The sequence below is a fragment of the Hippopotamus amphibius genome, chromosome 17 (assembly GCF_030028045.1).
Source record: "Hippopotamus amphibius kiboko isolate mHipAmp2 chromosome 17, mHipAmp2.hap2, whole genome shotgun sequence".
NCBI classification, from domain to species: Eukaryota; Metazoa; Chordata; class Mammalia; order Artiodactyla; family Hippopotamidae; genus Hippopotamus; species Hippopotamus amphibius.
The window spans coordinates 126,452-141,836 of NC_080202.1; the positions used below are offsets into that span (position 1 = coordinate 126,452).

A 15,385-nucleotide genomic window follows, 5' to 3' on the forward strand; every position below is an offset into this window, starting at 1 on the left:
CTCCAAAGGCGGGGTGCAGAGGCCGGGGAGGGGCATTCCTGGCGGGGAGGGGAGGACAGATGGCACCTCAGGGTCCATTGAGGAGGCTGAGGCTTGCTGAGGAAAGCTAAGAACGGGCCTGGATGGGAGGTGGAGGGTTAGGGAAACTGACACCATCTCCTTCCAGGACACATTCGCTCCCCTTCCTCAAAACGTTCAGCCAGCCTCAGTCACCCATGGCCTGCAAACGTTTGGGATCAACACCGTGCAGGTCTTCTGGGCCAGGCCCTGCAAGGCCCACGTGAGGGCTGAGGAGAGACGTGTCATGTGTGCCGGGGACGGGAACGGCTGGCCCTGGGCTGTCCCCGGGCCCTTACCACGTCAAGGCCCACCTGCCCAGTTTCCAAACACCAACACCAGCCTTTCCACCCAAAAGCTTGCTCTGCCTGTGCATCAGCAGGCCAGGGAGTCAGTGCCCCGGGAGCGGCTCCCTACCCCAATAGGCACACTCGGGGCACCTGCTCAACTTGGTTTCCCAGGGCCCTTCAGCTCCCGGGCCCGCCTCCCAGGCACCAGGCGCCCCTCCACAGCAGAGACTCCTGAACCCCAGCTCCCCTGCCATGGCCCACAGCACCACATGGCCAAAATGCGCCTCCTCTTCTCCAAAGCATCCTCCTCCCCCTCAGTCCCCTTCTTTCCCCCTCCCCTTTCTACCCCTCCCCCTCCTCCCCCACCCCATGGGGTCACTAGGTAGCCCAACCACTTCCGCCTCTTACCCCAGCCATAAGCCTGGCCTCCTCCCTCTCCTTTACCCCCCAAATCCACTCCTCCCCAGGTCCTGTGTATTTTACCTCCTGAATACTCAAAGTCACCCACCCATTCTTCACCCATACACCCCTCCTGTCCCCAGGCCATTCCTATCTGGACAGAGCAAAAGGCTCCTGACGGGTTTTCCTGTGGTGACCCTTGCCCATGTGGTCCAACCTCCAAATCACAGCTAATGGGAATGCTGGAAATCCTCCCATCAGCCAGCAATCAGCAGAAGCCCATCGCTTTCATGAAGCCTTTTTAGATTATCTGGCCCTGGGCTTCTCCTGTTAGGACCAGAAACCACTTTCCACCTTGTGTGACAGTTGACCTTGCCTGGGTCCCATCCCTGGTCCCACCTCAGAGGTCCAGAGAGTCTGGTGCAGGCCTTGCACCGAGAGGCACCCAGGAAATGCTCACGTTCAGACAAATATGAGGGAATAAGCTGCTGAACAGAGGAATGGATGAGGAGATGGATGAATCAATGAATGAGGAGACGGTTGCATGTACAGGTGGGTGGTCGAATGTGTGGATGGATAAACAGGGCTGACAGACAGGTGGATGGAGAGATGGATGGAGGATGACTAGACGGGTGGATCGGTTAGGTGGTTGGAAATGATTGGATGAGTTAGATGAATGGATTAGTGCATAGATGAGTAAATGGATGGATGAGTGAATGGGTGGACGGGTAGATGGATGAGTGGATGGATGGATGGATGAGTGGGTGGATGGATGGATAGATGGGTAGATGGATGGATGGGTGGGTGGATGGATGGGGGAATGTGTAGAACTAATGGATGGATAATGGGTGAATGAGAGGTCAAATACATGGGTGGATGGGTGAGTAGGTAGGTGAATAGAGAGATGAGTGGGTGAGTGGGTACACAGATGAGTGTCTGGTTGGATGGATGACGGGGTGGACAGGTGCACATCCAGGCTTTAATCTTACCTCTGGAATCCTATCTTCTAAGTAACGGTGCTCACCAGGCAAGTGACTGTCTTCAAGGCTGCATTAGCCGTGGCTGCCATTTCCCAGGCACCAGCTACAGAGGACTCAGTGGCTGGAAGACCCTAAAGTTAACAGAGCACAGTTACCATTCTCCTTGGGGGTGGGCGGTGGGGCCCAGCAGTCGTAACCCTCCGTACAAACCCCCATGTCTGCTTGCTTTGCCCAGGACCCCACGGCAGGTGGAGGGGCCTCCAGCCCACGCTGACGCCCCAAACCTTCACAGCCAGTGAGCTTGTCCAGAACCAGCCTTCAGAGCCAGAGAAGGCGGAGCAAGGTGGGCCCCCGGAGACTAGGACCACCTGGAGCGACTGAGGGCCGCCTGCATGCCAGACACTTGGTAGGTGCTTCACAGAGCTCGATCTGGGCAAGCCTCACGACAGCCACACGAAGTTGGCACGACTGCTGCTCCCGTTCCAGAGACGTGGGCACTGATGTAAATCTCCTCAGGTCACTGAGGACCTCAGAGCCCGGCCTACGCGCTCTGCCGCCTGCAGCGCCAGCCACGGGCCCCACTGTGAGCGGACGGCCCCCACCTTCCCCTGCAGCGCGCTGTGAGGTTGGGGCAGAGAGTGGCGGGAAGGGGCTCGAGCGTCTTCAAGGCAAGCCAACCTGAGATGCCCTGTCACCTCCGCCCTCCCGGCCACGGCACCCGTAAAGGCCACCCTCTAGCAGCCAACGTGGCAGGAGTCCAGTCCCACTGGATTTTCCGGCTGGGATTAAGGGAACTACTGGTGAGTCAGCCCCACATCACCCGCCTCCTGGGGCAGTGCCAGCAGTGGGTTTAGAAGCTCGCAGACCTGGGTGCCAGTCGCAGCTCTGCCCCTCACGAGCTGTGTGGCCTTGGGCGAGTCATGTACCACTCAGGGCCTCTGCTCGCTCTGCCAGGGGGTGGCCTGGCTGGTCCCTCCTCTCTCCAGGCTCTTACCTTCAGATGCCCCATCCTCAGCCCAATGCTTCCCCACTCTCATCATTCCCAGAGCAGCAGCCAGGGGCCCTACCATTGGCCCCCTCATCCCTTTCCCTCTAAACCCAATGGAGGCTCCATCCTGGGCCCCATCACACCACTGGACTCCCCAAGGCGAGGACCTGTACCCGGGTCTCTGACCTCTTGTCCTCCTCCTGGAGTGGACACACACTGTGCCCGGCCCTGTGTGTTGGGCTCCCGGCCTCAGTGATTCCAACCTTCACAGCCCACCCTGAGGGACAGACGGGGAAACTGAGGCTGAGAGAGGCGAGGTCACTTGCCCCAGATCACCAAGCGCTGGAACTTGGAGCACAGGAGGCGTCACAGGGCCGTGGAGGGTGGGAGAGATAAACGGGTGGAGCACCTTCCCTCCCCACTTCCTGTGGGCACTCGGCCTGCCCGCCCCAGGCTTTCTCAGCCTCTGACTCCCTGCTTCCTAGAAGGGGCTTTCTCCTATGAGGGAAGCAAAACCAGCTCCATTCTACGCAGGAGGAGACGGAGGCTCAGAGCAGAGAAGGGACTTTCCCAAGGTCACAAAGCCATGGAGTGACTGGCAGTTCAGAGACAAGGTCCAAGGATCTGACGCCCTGTCCATCTCTCCTCTTGCCCCTGCAGTGGCCACGGCCCACGAGACGTGACCCCAACCCTCTGAAGTTCATCACTTTCCTGGGTGGTGGTCACAGTCCTGGACAGGGGAGGCCAGATCAGGGGCAGGGTCTGCAGGTGACGGGGGTGACCCTACGTGACAGCAAGACTGACCCTCAGCCTCCCAGCAAGGGAGGGGAGCCCCCTGCTTCTCCCCCAGGGCTGTCCTGTCATCTGGGGCGGGGCACTTCCCCTCACGGATGTGCCCGTGAAATTCAATGTGGTGGGGGAGGTGCCTCCTGGGCACAGGCCCAGCACCGTGTCACTCTGTCATCACCACCACACAGCCTCCCCTGGAGCAGCGGGGCCTGGGGGCCAGCGAGCCCCCAGCTGTGCATTCGAGGCCTGATGGCCCCCCAGCTCCCAGTGGGAACTTCCCTGGGCCTCAGGCTTCTCATCTGCAAAATGGGTAGATCCCGCCTACCTGGGAAGGCTGTGAAGAAGGTAAACCAAGGCCCTGCCCTGGCATCTGGTGCACAGCAGACACGCGGTAAGTGCCGGTCCTCCCAGTATTCTCTGAGGGGTCTCCCGCTCTCACAAGCATCTGGATGCCTGACACGACGGAATGCTGCTGCATCCTGGGCCCTCCTGTGCAGCCGGGTGTGATGCTCTCAGGATGCACCCAAGAGGCAGTGAAGCAGGAGGGCCCTGAGCTCTGCGGGGGCAGGAGCCTGGCTGCCCTGCTTCTCTGTGCCAGGGGCGTCATCGCTGGCAAGGGTGCCCAGCAACCACAGTGACCACGAACCCTCAGGCCCCTCAGATTCCGTGGCCTGGAGACAGGGGCTGGATGCACTGACCGTAAGGACAGGCTGCACCAAGAGGCCACGAGGGGCGGGTGTCCACTCTCTGAGCCCCAAGATGAAGCCAGGGCAGGAAGTTCTGGCCCCCAGTGTGGATGACAGGTCATGCCAGGTGCCAGAGAATGTTTCGGAGGGTATTTTTATCTTGAGAACATCCTTCCATGGGGAGTAGGGGCAGGAGAGAGACAGGGTGTGCTTGGCCCCAGGCCCCTGGACGCAGCAGAGGTCAGAGCCCCCTGGTGCCCTTTGCCAGAGTGGCCATTGTGGCCATTTCCCCACCCTTGGGCTTCCTTGGGTCCCAGGAGTACGTGGGACCTGGAGGGTCTTGGGGTTTTCGTGGGGCTCCCAGCTCTGCTCAAACTCGCTGTGTGACCCAGGGTGGGCTCCTGTCCCTCTCTGGGCCTCCCTCTGGCAGGCAAACTTTCCCGAGGGCCTGCTCAATGCCGGCCTCAGCCGGGCACCGGGGACCTGGTGATGGACCAGCAGCACCTGCCTGCAAGGGGCACCCCGCCGAGCAGGCAGACGGGCGAGTGAGGCGGGATCAGAGCCGCAGTCAGGGGAGCTCCGGGGACGTGTCTGACCCAGTCGGGGGCAGGGCCTCCCTGGAGAGAGCCCAGCTGAGACGGCCCACAGCACAGCAGGGCGCAGAGTCCCACAGATCAGGGTGCACATGGACTCTGCCCTTCACACACTGCGCCTTGGGCCAGGTTCGCCCAACCCTGAGCCTCCCTGTTCCTAACTGTAAACGAGGGGGCTGGCCCTTCCAGCCCCAACGTTCAGGGTCCTAAGCATTTGGGGCCGAAGGGGGTATAGAGAGACAGGCAAGCGCACCCCTTGTCACCCTAATAACAGGGAGGGCAGAGGTGTGCCGAGGGCCTACGTGCACAGGCGTTACACTGATGCATGCAGAAACGGAGGCTCTGAGAGGCCCTGCAAGCCATTTTAATGAGCTTGGGCTTGACCCCAAGGGCAATGGGGTGCCAGAGAAGAGCTTGAAAGTATAAATTCTGAGACAATATGGCTTGCGTTCAAATCTTGTCTCTGTTCCTTCCCGGGTAACCTTGGGCAAGTCATACAACCTCTCTGAGCCCAGTGTTCTCACCTGTGAGATGGGATTAATAATGTCCTCTACTGCATGGGGGTCATGACAGGGTTTCCTCAAGTTAGTAAAAGGAGGCGGAAATTTCCTGGTCCCCCACCCACTCCCCTCATCACATCTGGGAGCCCCTGACTCACACTGACGAGGGGTCACAGGTCCCTGGAAGGCCTGGACTGCATCTCACCTCCAAGCAGGAAGGGGAGAGCACACGGACATGTTGGGAGGGACCCAATGAGCAAAGGCACCACAGTGTTTATTTTTCTTACAGCTGGAATTTTTCAAGCTTCCACTTAACTCAAGTCTCAGACATTTTCTAACTGTGCACAGGAGAGCAAAGACCTGAGATAAAGGGACAAGAAAGATCATGAAAGAAAAGGATGGAAATTTGTCAACATAAGAATATTTATGACATTGTTCATCAAAATAAAACATTAATGATACATGTTTGTTATAAAAAGGGTTGACGTACTTAATATATAAAGGGTTCTTTTAAATCAACAAGATACAAGGACACAATAGGAATGACCGTGTGATCCTCAGTAGGTGACGTCTCAGGGATGCCCACACCTAGAACCTCAGCGTGCAGTGGCCCCTCACCATGGAGTGCCCTGCCCCGCCTTCCATCTTTTAAGCTCAAAGGATGCCTCCTCTATGAACCCTTTCAAGATTTCCCTGGGCCCCCTGCTTCTCCTTGCCAGGTCCCCACATGTTTCTTGGACCCCTGAAACTGAATGCCTAGTTTCTGCTCAGTGCCTGGCATTGCATCTGAGAACGTTCCAGGTGAGATGGCCCAAGCGTCTCTGAACAAGGAGGAAGTAAGTTGCGGAGAGGAGCACTGTGCCCGCAGTCACCAGGCTGTGAGCCGCGGCTCCAAGCCCAGCATCCAGGGTCCTGCCTCTGTCCCTCTGCGTCCAGCCACCTCCTCCTTAAGGAGCCCTCCCAGCCGGGAGCAGCCTCACTTCACAGCAGGCTGGGCCCACTGTGAGGCCATCCAGGCAAAGGCCAGACAGGACGTGGCCTGAGCTCCGGCCTCTTGCTGGGGGAGCACAGGAACAGCTGTTTTGTCAGCTTCCCTCTTCTTTCCCTCCTCATTTTGTAAACTGGGCTTTATTTGGAGAACAGAAGAGTCACTGGGAGGGCCTGACAGACCTCTGAGGCCTGGCTTCACCCTGGCATGGGCTGGAGGCTGTGCTCTGAGATCAGGAGTCCAGGACAACAGGGTGGGCTTCCAGACGACCCACCAGTCCATCCAGGGCCCCCTTGACAGCTCAGCTCCGGGAGCACTGCCAAGGCCATGGGTCTCCCCCTGCGCACCAGACCTGCACTTGGCATTCACTCCCTCAGCCGACACCTACTGGGCCTCCACTATGTGCAGACACGGAGCTCAGGGCCGAGATCTGAGTGGGGCAAGGCAGACAAAAGACATGCTGAGGAGCAAAGAACCCAAGTCATTCCAGAGGCAGGGTGGGCACAAAAAGTCCTCTCTGTGGGGGTGACATTTGGCCTGAGGCCTGCAGGAGGAGAGAACGTGGGAACAGTGTTCCCGGAAGTGGTAACAGCAAGGACAACGGCCTCGAGGCTGGGAGGCTGCTCCATGTGCTCAAGGAGCTGGAGGGAGGGCAGTGGGGCTGGAGCCAAGCACGCTGGGAGCGGGAGGGAAGTGGCAGGGCAGGCGCCCTCAGAGGGACAGCTGTCGGGCCCATGCGGGCACCCAAGCCTCCTCTTTCTCATCTGCCCGCAGCAATAACAATCCACATCCCAGAAATGGCTTCCAGAGGAAATGCTCCCACCTCCTGCCTCGCAAGAGGAAACTGAGGCTCAGGTGGGTAGGTGCCAAGTTGGAGGGCCCGACCTTCTGACCCACCACAGCCTCACACGGGCCTCACTGCCACACATGCTTTTCCAACCCCACCGCTGCGACTGTGCACCCACCTGGACACTGACACGTGATACTGCAGCTCACTATGGTTCCTTTGGATACTCGCAACAAACTGGGGCTCAGAGAAGGTGAGCGCCATGCTCAGGGCCACACAGCTTGTCCACCCAGAGCTTTGTGGGAACCATCTGAACCCAGATTCAGGACCGTGGGAACAGAGACCCAAGAAGTGACCACACGTCTGGCCCTGATGTCTCCAGGAGAAACGACAATCTCTCCAAGGAGCTCAGGACCACCTCCTACAGGAAGCCTTCCCTGGCTGCCTCTCCCTCATGGCCTACTGGTGCTGTGGGAAGGCAGGGGCTGCTGAGAACCCAAGACGGGTGGGGCAGGGGCCTGATGTCTGGACCCTACTAGGCCCCTGCTGTGCTGTGTGACCTTGACTTGAACCACCAGCCCTCTCTGAGCCTGTGCCCAGAAAGATGAGGTAGACTAGGGGAGTGGGGGTGGCAGGTTCCTGGTGCAGGCGGTTTACCAGCAGGTCTCTGCCCCACAGGCAGAAAGGGTGGCCACTGAGAGCCCCAGGAAAAGCTTTCTCACACTCGGAGCTTTTGTTTAGCACCAGCTGTGCCTCTCGCTGCCCCAAAAGGAAGCAACAAGTTCAGAGGGCGAATCCAGTGCCCCAAGACCACAGGCCAGGCAGTGCCTGGGGCTGCGTCCTCAGGCAGGGTGTCCTGGAGAGGTCGTGCACACCCAGTGGCTGGGGCACATGGCCAGAAGCCGGGGGAATGGTGAGGCTGCTCCCACCTTCATTTTCACGCCAGTACCGCCAGCTGTACTGCGGGGGGCCCGTGCGGTCCTCCCAAACCTGGTCCCGCCCTCCGTCAGCTCCAGCTTGCCCTCCTCCACCACGGAGGCACGTGTTTATATGACTAATGCCTGCCTCAGTTTCCACATCTGTAAACGGGCCCAATTCTACTGCCTGCCTAGTACAGCTGTTAGTCCACGCACAGTGCCCAGGGCCGGGTCCAGCACACGAAGGTGTCTGTGCGTGCACGTCGTGCGCGGGTACACAGCCTGGGTGTGGCTGCGTGTTGTTCCAGGAGTGTCAGCATACGCACGCACCTTGCTCTGCCTTGTGTCCCCGAAGCAGATTTTGAGTCGAAGATTTGGGAGCAGGTAGTTTATTTGGGAGGTGACCCCAGGGAGGTGACCAGGGAAGGACAGCAGCAGGAAGCAGGTGCCGTGGGAGACACAGCTGCAGTGGCCTGGAGTCTGGATTCTGCGGTTCATCCCACAGCTGCGTGGCCGAGGCGGCGCTCACACAGAGACCAGGGCGCGAGGGGCAAGGCTGGCAGCCTGGCGCTCACACGTGCGCGGTGCGTGTCTGCGCGCCCCGCCCCTGCCCCTCGGCAGGAGCGCACACGAAGGGGACGCATCTGCCCCTGCCTCACGGCGCAGCTGGGCCCCAGGCTGGGTCTCCATGTGCCTGCTCTTGCACACGTGTGTGCGTGTGTGCAAGCTGCGAGCGCACAGACGTGTACATGGTAGCACAGGCATGCACACACGTCCAGGCTGTGTGTGTGTGTGTGTGCCCCCGAGCCCCTGGCCTGACCCTGGCAGTGGTCCTGGGGTGGTGGAGATGATCTGGTCACCATGGTAACGGGGCAGGAGCTAGCTAAGCTGGGGCAGCCTTGGTTCAAAAGGAAAAAAAAAATCAAACCACCGAACACAAAGAGGAGAAGGAGCTGGAGGGCTGTGAGGCTAAGGCCCAGCTCCAGGCTGTGTGCACGGCTCCCACCGCAACCCGGCCAGCCTGTCCCGACCCAGCGAGGGCTGCTGGAGCCAGGACACAGGTCCCGGGGCCCAGCCGGCCGACAGTCCCCGTGTGGGGTCCCCTCAGGGTCCTGGGGGAGCCCACCCAGGAAGGCAGCAGGCAGAGGCTGCAGATTCACCAAGCGCCAGAAGAGGGCGCCCTAGACAACAGGCACTTTGCAAACCAGGGGACACTGGGCCCAGCCGCACACAGTCACCCTCTCCGGACAATTAACGCACTAATTGCACGCGCTGCCTGGAGGCCAGGGCATTAGCCCAGATCACGGGATGATTTATTCACGCGCTCCTAGCCCCTTCCCATCCCCGCGGCCAGCTCACCAGCCTGGCTGCCTCTGCCGGGTGGGGAGGGAGGGCCTGGCCAGACGCCTCCCTGTCCTCGCGCAAACAGCCTCGCTATTTATATCTCATCAGACAGAGTGCACAGGGATGAAACCACCGGGGCTCCGCTCCCCGCGGGCAGCCAGGGGCTGAAACCCCGACACGGGCGGCGTCAGGCGGAAGTGCAAGGTGTTCACACCCTTGCTCAAGAGCCTGGGCTGGAATTCTGCTCACATTTACAGAGGCTTTGCCCTGCCTGCCTCACTGTGTCCCGAGGAAGCCCTGTAAGGAAGAGTCTGCTGTTGTCCCCATCTGAAAGATGAGGAAACTGAGGTTTGGAAAGCTAAAGCGACTTGCCCAAGGACACGCAGAGCTGGGGACCACACCCAGCCGAGCCCCCCACAGCCTGGGCCTTTACTGCACAGCCTCTGGCCTCCCTGAGTCCCAGAGGAGCGCTGCGAGGCGGGCATCGTTATGATTCCTGTTTTACAGAGGAGGAAACTGAGGCTCAGAGCGGTGACGCGACTTGCCCGGGGTCACGCAGCCGGGAATGGAAGCCAGACGTGCGACCCTGACTGATGACGACGTGCCCCAGTCCACGCCCTGGGTGACCCCCCTGATGCGCGCAGAGAGCAGCCCCAGGGAGCTGAGAATGGCTCAGGGCAGTCCGTCCCCGCTGCCACCTGAAGCAGAAGCCGTGTGGGGCCCCTTCACCTTATGAGGCGGCCCTGCCTCAACGCCCAGCCCACCTTCCAGACACCAATGGAGGTCAGCCTGCCTGCCTCTGGTACCTCCAAGGACCCACCTGTCAACACAGGGACAAGCGTGAAGGGCCCTCGAATCCGAGCGCTGACCTTTGGTCATACGGGGCCCCTCGCCCAGCCACACCAGCGTTGGACCAGGGAATTCTGGGAACCCCCTGCCCACCCCCTGGGCATGCCGCAACCCCTGGCTTCTCCTGAGACCCTGGGAACTGAGCCGGTTAGAACTCCGGCTGCCAGAGGCAGTGTGGCCTCTCCAGCCCTCAGGGTCCTCTTCTGTAAGACAGTCACTGACAGGCCCTCTGAGGGTGGGGTGGGCATTCGAGGCGTGGTGCCCAGCACAGAGCCTTCACACAGTAACCACTCAGCAAGTGGCCGGGTGTTGGCTCTCACGTCATTTGCAAAGCACGAAGCAGCCGACCTGCTGCACCACAGAGCTGCACGGGCTTTGCAGTGTGCCAGTTCTGGGGTCAAATTCCGACTCTGACTCCATGGTTGTGTCTCATGCACCTGGCAGCCCCCCTCTGAGCCACGGCGTCCCTGCCTTCCCCGCAGGCCCGTCCAGGCGTGTGCAGGACTCGGCCCAGCCTCAGCAAGCACTTGAGAGCCAAACAGCCCCTCCCTCCACCCGACTCCAAGGCCAGGGCAGCGGGCATCTCTGAGTGCCACCTCTGCCAGGGCCTGCCCACAGGGGGCCCAGAGAGGCCCAGGGCCCGGGCCATGGGGCACGGTCCCACCCGCTCGCCTGCCTCAGCTGAAGCTGAAACACCCTTCCACTCTCCCCCAGCCGCTCAACAACCCTGGCCTGTGTACCGACTACATGCAGATCCCAGCGCTGCCACACAGATGAGGCCAGAGCTTGGGCAAGTCACTTCGCCTCTCAGGGCCTCGGGTCCCCATCTGTATCATGGGGGCAATAAGATGTGACTCTTGGACTTCCCTGGTGGCGCAGAGGTTAAGAATCCACCTGCCAGTGCAGGGGTCACGGGTTCGAGCCCTGGTCCGGGAAGATCCCATGTGCCTCGGAGCAACTAAGCCCGTGTGCCACAACTACTGGGCCTGCACTCTAGAGCCCGCGAGCGACAAGTGCTGAAGCCCGCGAGCCTAGAGCCAGGTTCAACAACAAGAGAAGCCACCACGATGAGAAGCCCGCGCACCGCAACGAAGAGGAGCCCCCGCTCTCCACAAGTTGAGAAAGCCCATGTGCAGCAAGGAAGACCCAATGCAGCCAGTAAATAAATAAGTAATTAAATTTATTTTTTTTTAAAAGGCGTGGCTCTTGTGAGGACTGACGAGTTCATAAAGAGCCCAGAGCGGTGGGAGCACTCTCCCCGGCAGCGGCAGCCCCTCTGTGCCAGGCACTGGGCGATGGCAGGGAGGGACCCCTGCGTCCCAGCACTGGCCACACTGTGTGCCCATGATCTGCTTCCAGGCCTGCCAGCCCCAGGAGCCCCTCAAGCATGTCCAAGCACCCCTTCTCTATGGCCCAAGCAGGGCCCGGAAAGAGTATCTGGAAAGAAAATGAGCCCACGTTTCCCAGTGGTTCACTTCTGGCAACACTGAACCCAGCAGCTCCCACCTGGACCCTAGGGCTGGGTCTGGGGCCTCCCCCAAACCCTCTGCGGCCCCTGGGCTTCTCTCTGTCACAGTCCTGACCACACCAGGTGTCCTGCCACCCCCAGCGTGGAGTCCCGAGCTTCTAGATCAGATCCATCACTGGAGTCACCCAGCACAGGGCCAAGCACAAGCAAGGGTTGCTGTCTGTGTGCAGCACCTGTAACAAACACACGTGCTTACCGGACACCTACCACACGCCCACCTGGAACCCGAGGGCTCTGCCTGGATGCTCTCACTCAAGCCTCATGAGAGTCCTGCTTTGACATCGGAGGAAACCAAGGCACAGGAAGGTGGCCTCTGAACATTGGAGACCATGTGGGCTGCAGCCCAGACCCCGTCCCCTTCTCTGTTAAGCCTGTGGGATGGTGGGAGAGGCCAGCACTAGTGACCAGCAACGCCCTACAGTGGGGACGGCCCCCGTGACCCTCGGTGGCACCCCTGGCCCCAAACGTGGGGAAGCCATGTTCTGGCCCAAACGTGGGGCCCTCAGTGCTCAGCATGGCAGCTGGAAGGCGGAGTAGTAGGGGCGTGGGGGCTGCACTCCAGGCCTCTGCGGCCTCCTCTGTATAACGGGTGGTAGGGACAAGCCCAGCGCCTGGCTGGGTGGGCCATGAGCTATAGAAGGAAGGGCTGGAGAGGCCCTGATGGCCCGGGCCCACCAGCCTCCCGCCACTCAGGCCTCCACCTCCTACTGGCAGCTCAGCCCAGACAGGGGTCTGAGGCCCCCAGAGGGGCATGAAGGTCCTGACACCAGAATAACGGCCCCCGGACAGTGACGGCCCCCTAAGTAAGCAAGAAAAGGCACCGCAGGCCTTGCACAGAGGCAGGGAGTTGCAGAGACTCTGTGCCCATGAGGAGGGGCAGCACAGGGGCAGGGTGAGCAGGGTCGGCCCTGAGAGCAGCCAGTGACGCGGGGGCAGACCGTGTAGGGCCCTGAAGCCGGGCTTCTGCAGGCTGCCCCGTCAGTCACAGCCAGACTCCTAGACGGAGGCTCAGAGGAGCACCTGGGGCCCCAGAACATCCCTTTCTGAGCCTCATGCCTTCCCCTGTAAGTGGCGGTAAAAAGAGTGCTGGCCCTTTCCGGGGTCACCTTAGGAAAGCAATGAGTCAACACCCACCAAACTCCAAAGCAGCACAAGCTTCCAGGAACATCCTTTCCTGAAACCCAGGAGCCCGCGCTCTCCCTCCAGCTGGGGGGTGGCGGGGGCCGCGAGCGGGAAGCCAGAGAACCCGTGAGCTGGGCAGGTGCTGGGAGCAGAGTGACAGGGCAGGAGACAGCGAAAGCCACGAGGCCCTGACAGGTCCTGAGGGTCAGAGCACACAGCTCAGGGCAGTGGGGCCCAAACCCAGCTGTGGCACTGGTCACACCCACCTCACTGGTCACAGAACACGCACTCCTCCTCGCACACTCAGACACGCACCCTCCACACAGCCAGAGCCCTGCACAGCCACAGCGCGCACAGCCAAGCAGCCCACCCGGCCCCCTGCACTGTCCACACCCGTCCACACGGTCCGCCATTCAGACGGCCTGAGCCTGTCTACATGGCTGGTCCCAGGCCCACCCTCTGAGCCCACCTGCTTGGGCTCCACCCCCTGAGGACGCTGTGCTGTAAGGAAGCGGGTACAGGAGGGCGGGTGGAGGTCCAGGAGACCCTCCACTCCCGCAGCACCAGCACCCCCAGGCCGAGGGGAGCCAGGTGGCTTGGACTCCCTCCAAATCCAGCCGCTGGCCCAGCCCTGACGGGGGCTCCTGCCAGCTCCTCAGCACTGACAGGCTGATTAGGAGGTGGAGGACCAGCTGGGCCCCTGCCTCCCGCCCCGAGCAGCTGCAGCCTTTGGGGGTGCAAAGGGAGGGGTTCCTGTCCCCTGCCGGCCTTTCCACCCTCCCCGCAGCAGGCAAGCCCACCCTTCCCTGGGCCGCCCACACCCGCTAGGCACACACACGCACATCCATACCCCTCAAATAAACACATGCTGAGCACCTACTGTGTGCCGGGCCTGTGGGACCCTGGAGTCCCACGGATCCACGGGGGCCCCAGTGGGCAGTGTACCTCCTACCACACACCTGGGGACACGGGGCCCGGGGGGCTCTGTGGCTGGTGTCAGTCCTTCAACACAGATCACCTTGGTTCACCGCGATCCACTTTTATGAGGAGACACATGGAAGAGACGTGAACTCAACTGCAGCCTGAGAGACCCCGGCCGGCTCCATTAGAGCAGTTTTAGGTTCTCCCGAGGGGAGAGCGTAGAGAGGGCTCCCACGCATCCCCGGACCCCACACATGCACAGCCTCCGCGTTAGCGACATCCCTCAGCAGAGCGGGGCCTTTGCTACCATCGACGAACCTACACTGACACGTCGGCATCACCCAAAGTCCACAGTTTACGTCGGGGCTCACTCTCGCTGCTTACTTTCTGTGGGTTTGTACAGATGTGCAAAGACTTGAATCCACCATTACAGTATCACGCAGGACAGCTATTGCCCTAAAAATCCCATGCTCTGCCTGTGCGTCTCCGCTTCTCCACCCCTGGCAACCACTGATATGCCTGCTGTTTCCATAGCTCTGCCTTTTCCGGAACATCATATAGTTGGGATCACACAGCATGCAGCTCTTTAGGACTGACTTCTTTCACTCCGTCATATGCGTTTACGGGTCTTCCATGCCTTTCCATGGCTTGATGGCTCATTTCATTTCAGTGCTAAAGGGTACTGCGCTGTCAGGAGGGACCAGGGTTTGTTCACCCATCACCTACTCAAGGACATCCTGGTTGCTTCCAAGTTTTGGCAATAACTAATAAAGCTGCTATAAACATCTGTGTGCAGGGTTTTGTATGGACATAGGTTTTCAGCCTCCTTGGGTAAATACCAAGGGGTATCATTGCTGGGTCATATAGTAAAGAATGTTTAGTTTTGTAAGAAACTGCCAAGCAGTCTTCCAAAGTGACTGTGCCATTCTGCATTCCCGTCAGCAGCGATGAGAGTTCCTGCTGCTCCACATCCTCACCAGCCATTCTAAAGGTACGCAGTGCCTCCTGACTGCTGTTTCAACTTACATGTCCCTATGGACACATGACGGGGGGCATCTTTTCATATGTTTACTTGCCATCTGTGTATCTTCTTTGCTGATGTGTCTGTTCAGGTCTTTGGCCCATTTTTTCCTATTGTCTGTTTGTCATTTGTTCTCTATTGTTGAGTTTTAAGAGTTGTTTTGAATAACAGCCCTTGATCAGATGTGTCCTTTGTACATATTTTCTCCCTGTCTGTAGCTTATCTTCTAATTCTCTTGACATCGTCTTTCCCAGAGCAGAACTTTTTAATTTTAATGAAGTCCAGTTGTCAATTATTTCTTTCATGGATCATGCCTTTGATTTTGTAACTAAAAAGGCATACGCATACCCAAGGTCACCTAGGTTTCCTCCTGTGTCATCGTCTAGGAGTTTCATAGCTTTGTGTTTTACCTGTACGTTCATGATGCACTTTGAGTTAATTCTTGTGAAGGGTGTGTGGTCTGTGTCTACATCAGCTTCTCTGTACGTGGACATCCGGTTCTCCCAGCACGATTTGTCGAAAGACTATCCTTGCTCCACTGTGCTGCCTTTGCTCCTTTGTCAACAATCTGTCGACTACATTTGTGCACGTCTGTTTCTGGGCTCTCTGTCTTTCTCCATTGATCT

The 15,385-nt window shown here is 59.5% G+C and overlaps 1 protein-coding gene across 4 annotated transcripts in view; it reads right to left on the minus strand.

Annotated features, from left to right (window-relative positions):
* The window catches only part of KCNJ12 (potassium inwardly rectifying channel subfamily J member 12), a 48,098-nt gene that overhangs the window by 19,627 nt on the left and 13,086 nt on the right, over nt 1-15,385 (minus strand). For all 4 annotated transcript variants that reach the window (XR_009050079.1, XM_057716863.1, XM_057716864.1 and 1 more), the window contains exon 2: nt 1,736-1,857. The gene's annotated coding sequence lies outside the window, so the exon portion shown is untranslated. The remainder of the gene's footprint in view (nt 1-1,735; nt 1,858-15,385) is intronic.